The sequence below is a fragment of the Microtus ochrogaster genome (assembly GCF_000317375.1).
Source record: "Microtus ochrogaster isolate Prairie Vole_2 chromosome 6 unlocalized genomic scaffold, MicOch1.0 chr6_random_2, whole genome shotgun sequence".
NCBI lineage: Eukaryota > Metazoa > Chordata > Mammalia > Rodentia > Cricetidae > Microtus > Microtus ochrogaster.
In genome coordinates this window covers 3,893,952-3,900,672 of record NW_004949095.1, presented here as the reverse complement: position 1 = coordinate 3,900,672, position 6,721 = coordinate 3,893,952, and the positions used below count along the sequence as shown (strand labels likewise).

Below are 6,721 nucleotides of genomic sequence, written 5' to 3'. Positions count from 1 at the left end.
CCCCAGTAAACTCACCGGTTCTCCAGAGGAAGTTTTGGTGGACTTGAACTTTGGTTTGCTATCGGGACCTCATGAGGAGGCGGGTAGACGTAGTCCTCCTTCAGGGTGAAAATTCTTGACATGCGGTCATGGAACAACTTGTGGGAGTTGGTTCTCTCCTTCCACTGGGTGGGTTTCAAGAATCAAGTGCAGGTTTCAGGGTTAGTGGCAAGCGTCTTTACGCACCAAGCAATCTTGCCATCCCTGGTAGCTATTACTGTAAGTGCTTACCACTCATGCGTTCACCAAGTTCTATTATAATTTCATATAGTAGGGGCTGATATCATGTCACTTTGCGGTGAGTAAACCAAGGTTTGGAGTGACATGTGCAGGAATAGTGTGGGCGAATACCCTAGTAGCTCCAAGGGTCAGGACAGAGGGGAGACTCATAAAACCTTTAACCCTTGTCCAAGAGCAGTAATGACTCAATGAAGACTGACTCTAAGTGCTGTGATTGTTATTCTGAGGTGGAACCATTGTCAAACATTTGAAGTTCAGACCTCCCCCCCACAACCCCACTTTGAAGTGCATTTATCACCAGAATTTTGGTTAGAGATAACATCTTCTCTCTGCTAGACTTTTCTAGAAACAAATCCTGTTATGGGGGAAGAGAGTGAGGATAAGAAAGAAGCCTCTGAGGCCAAGGCCATTCTCCTTGAGATACTGATTAAAGTTTGTCCTGGACTCAGGTCCTGCTTCAGACATTGTTACCCGTGTGTGCTTAGGCTAGCCACTGAAACTCTGAACAGGCCTTGTAACTCTTGTGGTGACCAAATGGCAGACGGCATGGGAGGCCTTAGCATGGCGCCTGGTACACTGGAAGTGCCTGGTGAATGTATCTGCTATGACAATGGGGACCATGACGCTGATGGAGGGTATGGTGGTGATAAAGATGCTTTGACCTATTTCCGTAGGTGTTTCCCCAGGGTTTCTCAATGGATTTCTGTAGAAGACAGTGAAAGTAGTTCTGGAGAAAAGTTTGTGTGTGTGTGTGTGTGTGTGTGTGTGTGTGTGTGTGTCTGTGTATGCACACGCGTGCTCAGTCTGATGTCATTCTTCAGGAGCTGTCCATCATCTTTTTGAGACATGGTCTCTTAATGGCTTGCAGCTCACCATTAGGCTAGACTAGCTGATCAATGAGTTCCAGGGATCCGCCTCTCTGCCTCCCTGGTACTGGGATCGTAGTACACACACATCATCACTTGCAGCAGTTTTTAGTGAAGGTTCTGGGGATGGGACTCAACCCCTCACTTTATGGACTGAGAAATCTCCCCAGTTCCCTAAGACCCAATTCTCCAAAAGTCTGAGATTTTTTGATTTGTTTTGTTGTTAAGACAGGGTTTCTCTATGCAGACCTGCTGTCCTGGAATTTGCTTTGTAGAGCAGGCTGGACCTGAACTCACGGCTATCTGCCTGCCTCTGCCTCCCAAGTCATGAGTCACCACCATTCATCTTACTCTTTTCTTTCCTTCCTTTTATTTTTTTGAACCTAGCCTTTCATTTATCTCTTAACAATCAAATGTTTAATCCTTTTTTTTTTTTTAAGTTTAGGAGCAAATGCCCAATTGCGAGCTCTATAGGCAAAGGAAGGAGGGATATTGGTGTCTGTGCCAATCTGGGGAGGCAATGCTCAGTTAAGAGCAGGCGGAACACACAAGACATGGGTGTTCTTCAATAGGGATGCTATTTGCCATGTTGGAGGCAGAAACAGAAGATGTTCAATGCCCATCCCATTTCCTCCCCAAGCACTAGCTTTATTCTTTGTGTAGGTGCCAAAGGAGCATCTCTCTAAGGTTAGGAGTGGCAGAAGCATGGAGTGTAGCCCCCACACCCTCAGAGGTGTTGGCACACTCTCTTCCTGTCTCCTCACACCTCCCTTCACTCGGTGTACTTTGTTAAGTTGTGGTTGAGCGTCAACGGTTCCTTGCAATCCCTTTTAGACTATGTTATGGCTCTCTACAGTGTGTAATATCCTCATCAAGGTTTCTTTTTTTTTCTGGATTGTAATACTTTCTAGAAATTAGGCTGAACTAATGTTCCTCGTGCTGTCATTAAGAAACATTGCTAAAGTCAAGCTGGGCGGTGGTGGTGTACGATTTTAATCCCAGCACTCAGGAGGCAGAGGCAGGTGGATGTTTGTGAGTTTGAGGCCAGCCTGGCCTACAAGAGCTAGTGCCAGGACAGGCACCAAAGCTACACAGAGAAACGCTGTCTCAAAAAACAAAAATGAAAGTATTGTTAAAGTCAGGTGTGATGGTGCACATCAATAATTCCAGCATTTAGGATATTGAGGCAGGAGAATTGCCATGAGCTTAGGGCTAGCCTAGGCTATACTTGATCAGCCAGAATGATATAGTAAAATTCTATCTTAAAGAAACAAAATTTCACTTGGTAGAACTCATGTCTTAGGATACGAGTTTGACCCCTGGAATAAATAAAGCAGGGTGCCATGGCAGTATTGAGGGGGAGACAGGTGAATGTGTACAGCCTTCTGGCTATACAGCCTAGTCAGCTTGCTGAGTGTCAGGCCAGCGAGAGAGCTTGTCTCCAGAAAAGTGAGTGGTGCCCATTAGCAACACCAATATTGTTCTCTTAGCTTCATATCCGTGTGCACTCGTGTGCATGCTTTTCATGCATGAAAGCCTTTCCCTGAACAACACCAACATTATTCTTTCTCTTCCTCTGTTTCCATCTCCACGTCTTCTCCTCCGTCCACCCTTCTCCTCCGCTCTATATTTCAGAGTGAGGTTTTTCAGGAAGGCAAACCCTGGGAGAACTACTCACTAATATTTTCAATAATTGTAGCATAGTTTTCAGAGCTAGACTTGAGTATTTGCACCAGACCAATTAAATCCGACTCTCCAGAGGCCAAGTCCAAGAGCTGAAAAATTGGAAGAGCAGCTCAGGTAATTCTAATGTGCAGTCAGGTCGAGAGCCATTGACTTAGACCATTAGTCCCAGGAATGGCTGTCTATTCTTGGGAGGTTGTGCAGTTTGCCCAATAGGTTCTTGCCAGGAAATCTGCAGAACAAAGAGCCACATTTGGTGGCCCTGACTAGACGGGAAATCACAAAGGCAAGAGATCTGCTCTGGAGATCTTAAATTGCCAGTCTCTTTTCTCTGCCTGTGCCCTCTTGATTGCATTGCTAAGCCTTTCCTGCCTCCTCCTTGCTCCTCTTAAAGTCAATGCAGGACATTACTAAAAGAATAGGGAGTTCAAACTGCAGTCCTTCTGCCACCAGAGAAGGGGAGGCCAGCGCTCGTGGATTGGAAGAGGGTTTTACAGAACTCGCTGGGAATTCAGTGGAGGCAGGCGGGGGGGGGGGGCACAGCAGAGCGGAAGTAAGAAGTGTGTGAAAGAAACTGTCCTTACCCCCCCCCGTAGATGCCTTGAGTCTGTGCCATGGACTGGAGAAAAGTAGTGTAGTCTACCATGCAGCTCAAGGTTCTCCATGCTTATTTATACGTAAAAAAGAATTCAGACTTTTGGTTAAGACTCCTGCCCTCACAGCCTTGTGGTATAATGCATGACAAATAACCCCAAAAGACCCCTGAGAAAGAGTAACTAGTCTCTAAGGTAGGCCCCATGGTGTCCCCGGAGATGGCTGTTCTGCTTGGAAACGGAGGATGGAAACCACCCATGAAGTGGGTGCTGCTGTGTGGTGAAGCTGGAAGTGCCCAGATGAGTGCAGTGCATTGGGGTCCAACATTGTCCTTCTACCACGTATTAGAAGAGTACGACCTTCATTCTTTGCCTTGAAGAACAATGTGGTCAGATAACACTAACGCTCATGTCTCCTAGTCTGTAGCTTGAATTATTTCACTAGGAAAGCCCCTCAGGATTAAGGGATAAAGCTAATTTTTCGGCCCTTCACAGAAATTCCTAATCCTGCCTAGAACATTTGTCAACATGTACTCCCATGGGCAGCATGGAAGAATGCTCATTTCATACATGTCCACCACCTCCAGGTATTATTACTGAAAATATAGAAGTCTTGGTATTCTTACTTTTTTTTTTTTTGTGGATTGTTCTCTTTCTGGCCTATTCTTAGAAATTTCTAATTGGGTGAATTAAATCATGTGTATTGTCTCATGTCTATTTTTTTCATCAAGAGGTAAAATTGAAATATCTCTTTGCTTTAGAAACATGACAATCATTCTTTTCTCTTTCATCCTCCTTCCTAACCAGAAGTAAGTTACCTTTCAAGTTTGCTGTAAGGGACGAGGAACCCCTTTTCTTCAGCAGACTGTGTAGACAGCAGATGCTTTTGTGAGATTGTCTCCTCTTTCACTGTGCAGGGGCCTCCGGTTTATTTGCAGAGAGCTTCTCCCTTGGAGTCGGAAATTGATGGAGGCTGATGTGAAACATGAGTTAGTTCCTTCTTCTATGCTTCTGTTAACAGGAGGAATATTTAGTGACTGCTGCCGAGGGCTGCAGTGTGTTAGATGTCCCCCAGCACAAGCAATCCTTATTATTCACAGACTCTGTGTTAAGTTCTCCTACTTGTCAACATTTATTTGTCTTCTCCAATTAGCGCCCAAGACATGTCTGTCTTCGTGAACATAAATAGAACAGCAGTTGAGTTTTCTGAACTTCTGCCCTTCCAGGTAAGGGGCAATTCTATTTTGGTTTCACCTCCCATGTTCTAAATAAGTGTCATTTTATGGTTTAACTTTGTCCTTTGTATTGTCTTGTTCTGCTCCTATGCCCCCTCAGTCATAGTGCTGAAGCACTAGCTAGGGTTTCTAAGCACAATAAAGTTTGTGGTGTGCTTGTGGAGAAAATACACGGTAGCTCAACATGTTTTAGACATGAGTCACAGAGCGGTTGGCCCTTAGGCCAATAAATCAACAACACACATTAAGCAATATCTCTTTGAAGAGAAGAATATAGGAAATAAAGCAGCATATTCATTGGTTGATGAAAATGGTTGAAGTCACAGACCCATAGAAATTCAACTTTCTGTTTTTCCTTGGATCAGTTGTTCAGGATTTGCTAACTGAGAGTTCCTAGTAACTTCAGAGTGCATGGCTACTGGGATTACCAATGCTGACCTCATATTAAAGGGCAGCAGCGTACCTCAGGAGATGACAGGACCATAAGGAAGGATGATGGAGGAAGGCCATTGGTTAAAAAATAAAGAAACTGCTTGGTCCTGATAGGTAGAAAATTAGGTAGGCGGAGTAAACAGAACAGAATGCTGGGAGGAAGAGGAAGTGAGCTCAGACTCGATAGCTCTCCTCTCTGGGGCAGATGCGAGGCCATGCTCCCCTCTCCCGGGCAGACGCGATGAAGCAAGCCGCCAGGTCAGACATGCTGAATCTTTCCCGGTAAGACTGGTGCTACACAGATTACTAAAAATGGGTTAGGCAAAATATGAGAATTAGGGCATAAGAGGCTAGAGCTAGTGGGCCAAGCAGTGTTTAAATGAATACAGTTTGTATGTTGTTATTTCTGGTGTAAAGCTAGCCATGTGGGAGCCGGGCGGGACAAAAATCAGGCCCGCAGCTCCCTCAACAGAATGGCGCCCAATGTGGGGCTCGAACCCACGACCCTGAGATTAAGAGTCTCATGCTCTACCAACTGAGCTAGCCGGGCGACCGGGAGCTGGGGCGGCAGGAACGTAGCCCGCAGCTCCTACAACAGAAGGAAATAAAGAACACACTAAGTGGTAAAACCATGTAAGCAGCAAAGGATGGCAGAGGCTGGGTGATTCTGAGAAAAGCTTTGTAGAAGGCATAGTCATGGAGTCTAGTGCGAAGAGGCTTTTGATCACTCAATCTAAGAAGCAAAGAGCAGGAGAGGAAGAACTGTCTCATCTGGGGAGGACAGGCTGCTAACTAGTTTGCAATAGAGGATAATTGTGAATCTGGAGCAGATGAGAAATTAGGGTGGAAAAGTGCGGGCTTAGGTAATGAAGGGACTCTGAACGGGCCTTAGTTTATTCTTTACATTAGTGGCATGGTAAAAGCTTTGTTTGTTACAAAATGCAGCCTATTTAGCACAGAGTTTGATTAACTTTGACAAATGGATACACCCAAGTAAATACCACAGAAATCAAGACAGAAAACATTTATTTGATTCCCTCAAATATTCTATCCTTTTCTTGGCACCCTATAGCCCTATGACTTGTGACCCCAGACCCAAACCAAAAACAGTTGGGGAAGTGTTTGCTGCCCAAGTGTGAGGACCTAATTTTGGATATTCTCAGCCTTCACGTAAAAGTCAGGCACCTGGTCTGGGCTTCAGGATGCTTGGTTTTCACCTGGTTATGGTGCATCTACACGCAGGTCTTCATGCTTGGGCAGGAGGCACTGTAGCGACTGAACTATCTCCCCAGCCCTGAAATATTTGGTATGACCCCAGTTATGTGTGAAAATTTAGTTACTCCATGTTCTTCTACCTGGTATGATTAATTTAGAAAAATTAGCTGTTCTATTGAATAGTACTTCTTTTTCATTGTGGAATAAATTTACATTAGAAATTTATTAGTTCTCTGAAACACCATTACAAAGCCAGGTGTGGTGGGTCATGCTTATAGTCCCACCTGTCAAGGAAGCTGGGGTAGGAGGACCACGAGTTTCAGGCAAAGCCTGCATAGCATAGTGAGACACTCTCTCTCCCACCCTGCGCTCTCTCTCTCTCTCTCTCTCTCTCTCTCTCTCTCTCTCTCTCTCTCTC

General features: G+C 45.1%; 1 non-coding gene across 1 annotated transcript; it reads right to left on the bottom strand.

Annotated features, from left to right (window-relative positions):
* Window positions 1–5,565: 5,565 nt before the first annotated feature.
* On the bottom strand, window positions 5,566–5,638 carry Trnak-cuu. The gene has a single exon. It is a non-coding gene; the product is annotated as a tRNA-Lys (tRNA).
* Window positions 5,639–6,721: the final 1,083 nt, after the last annotated feature.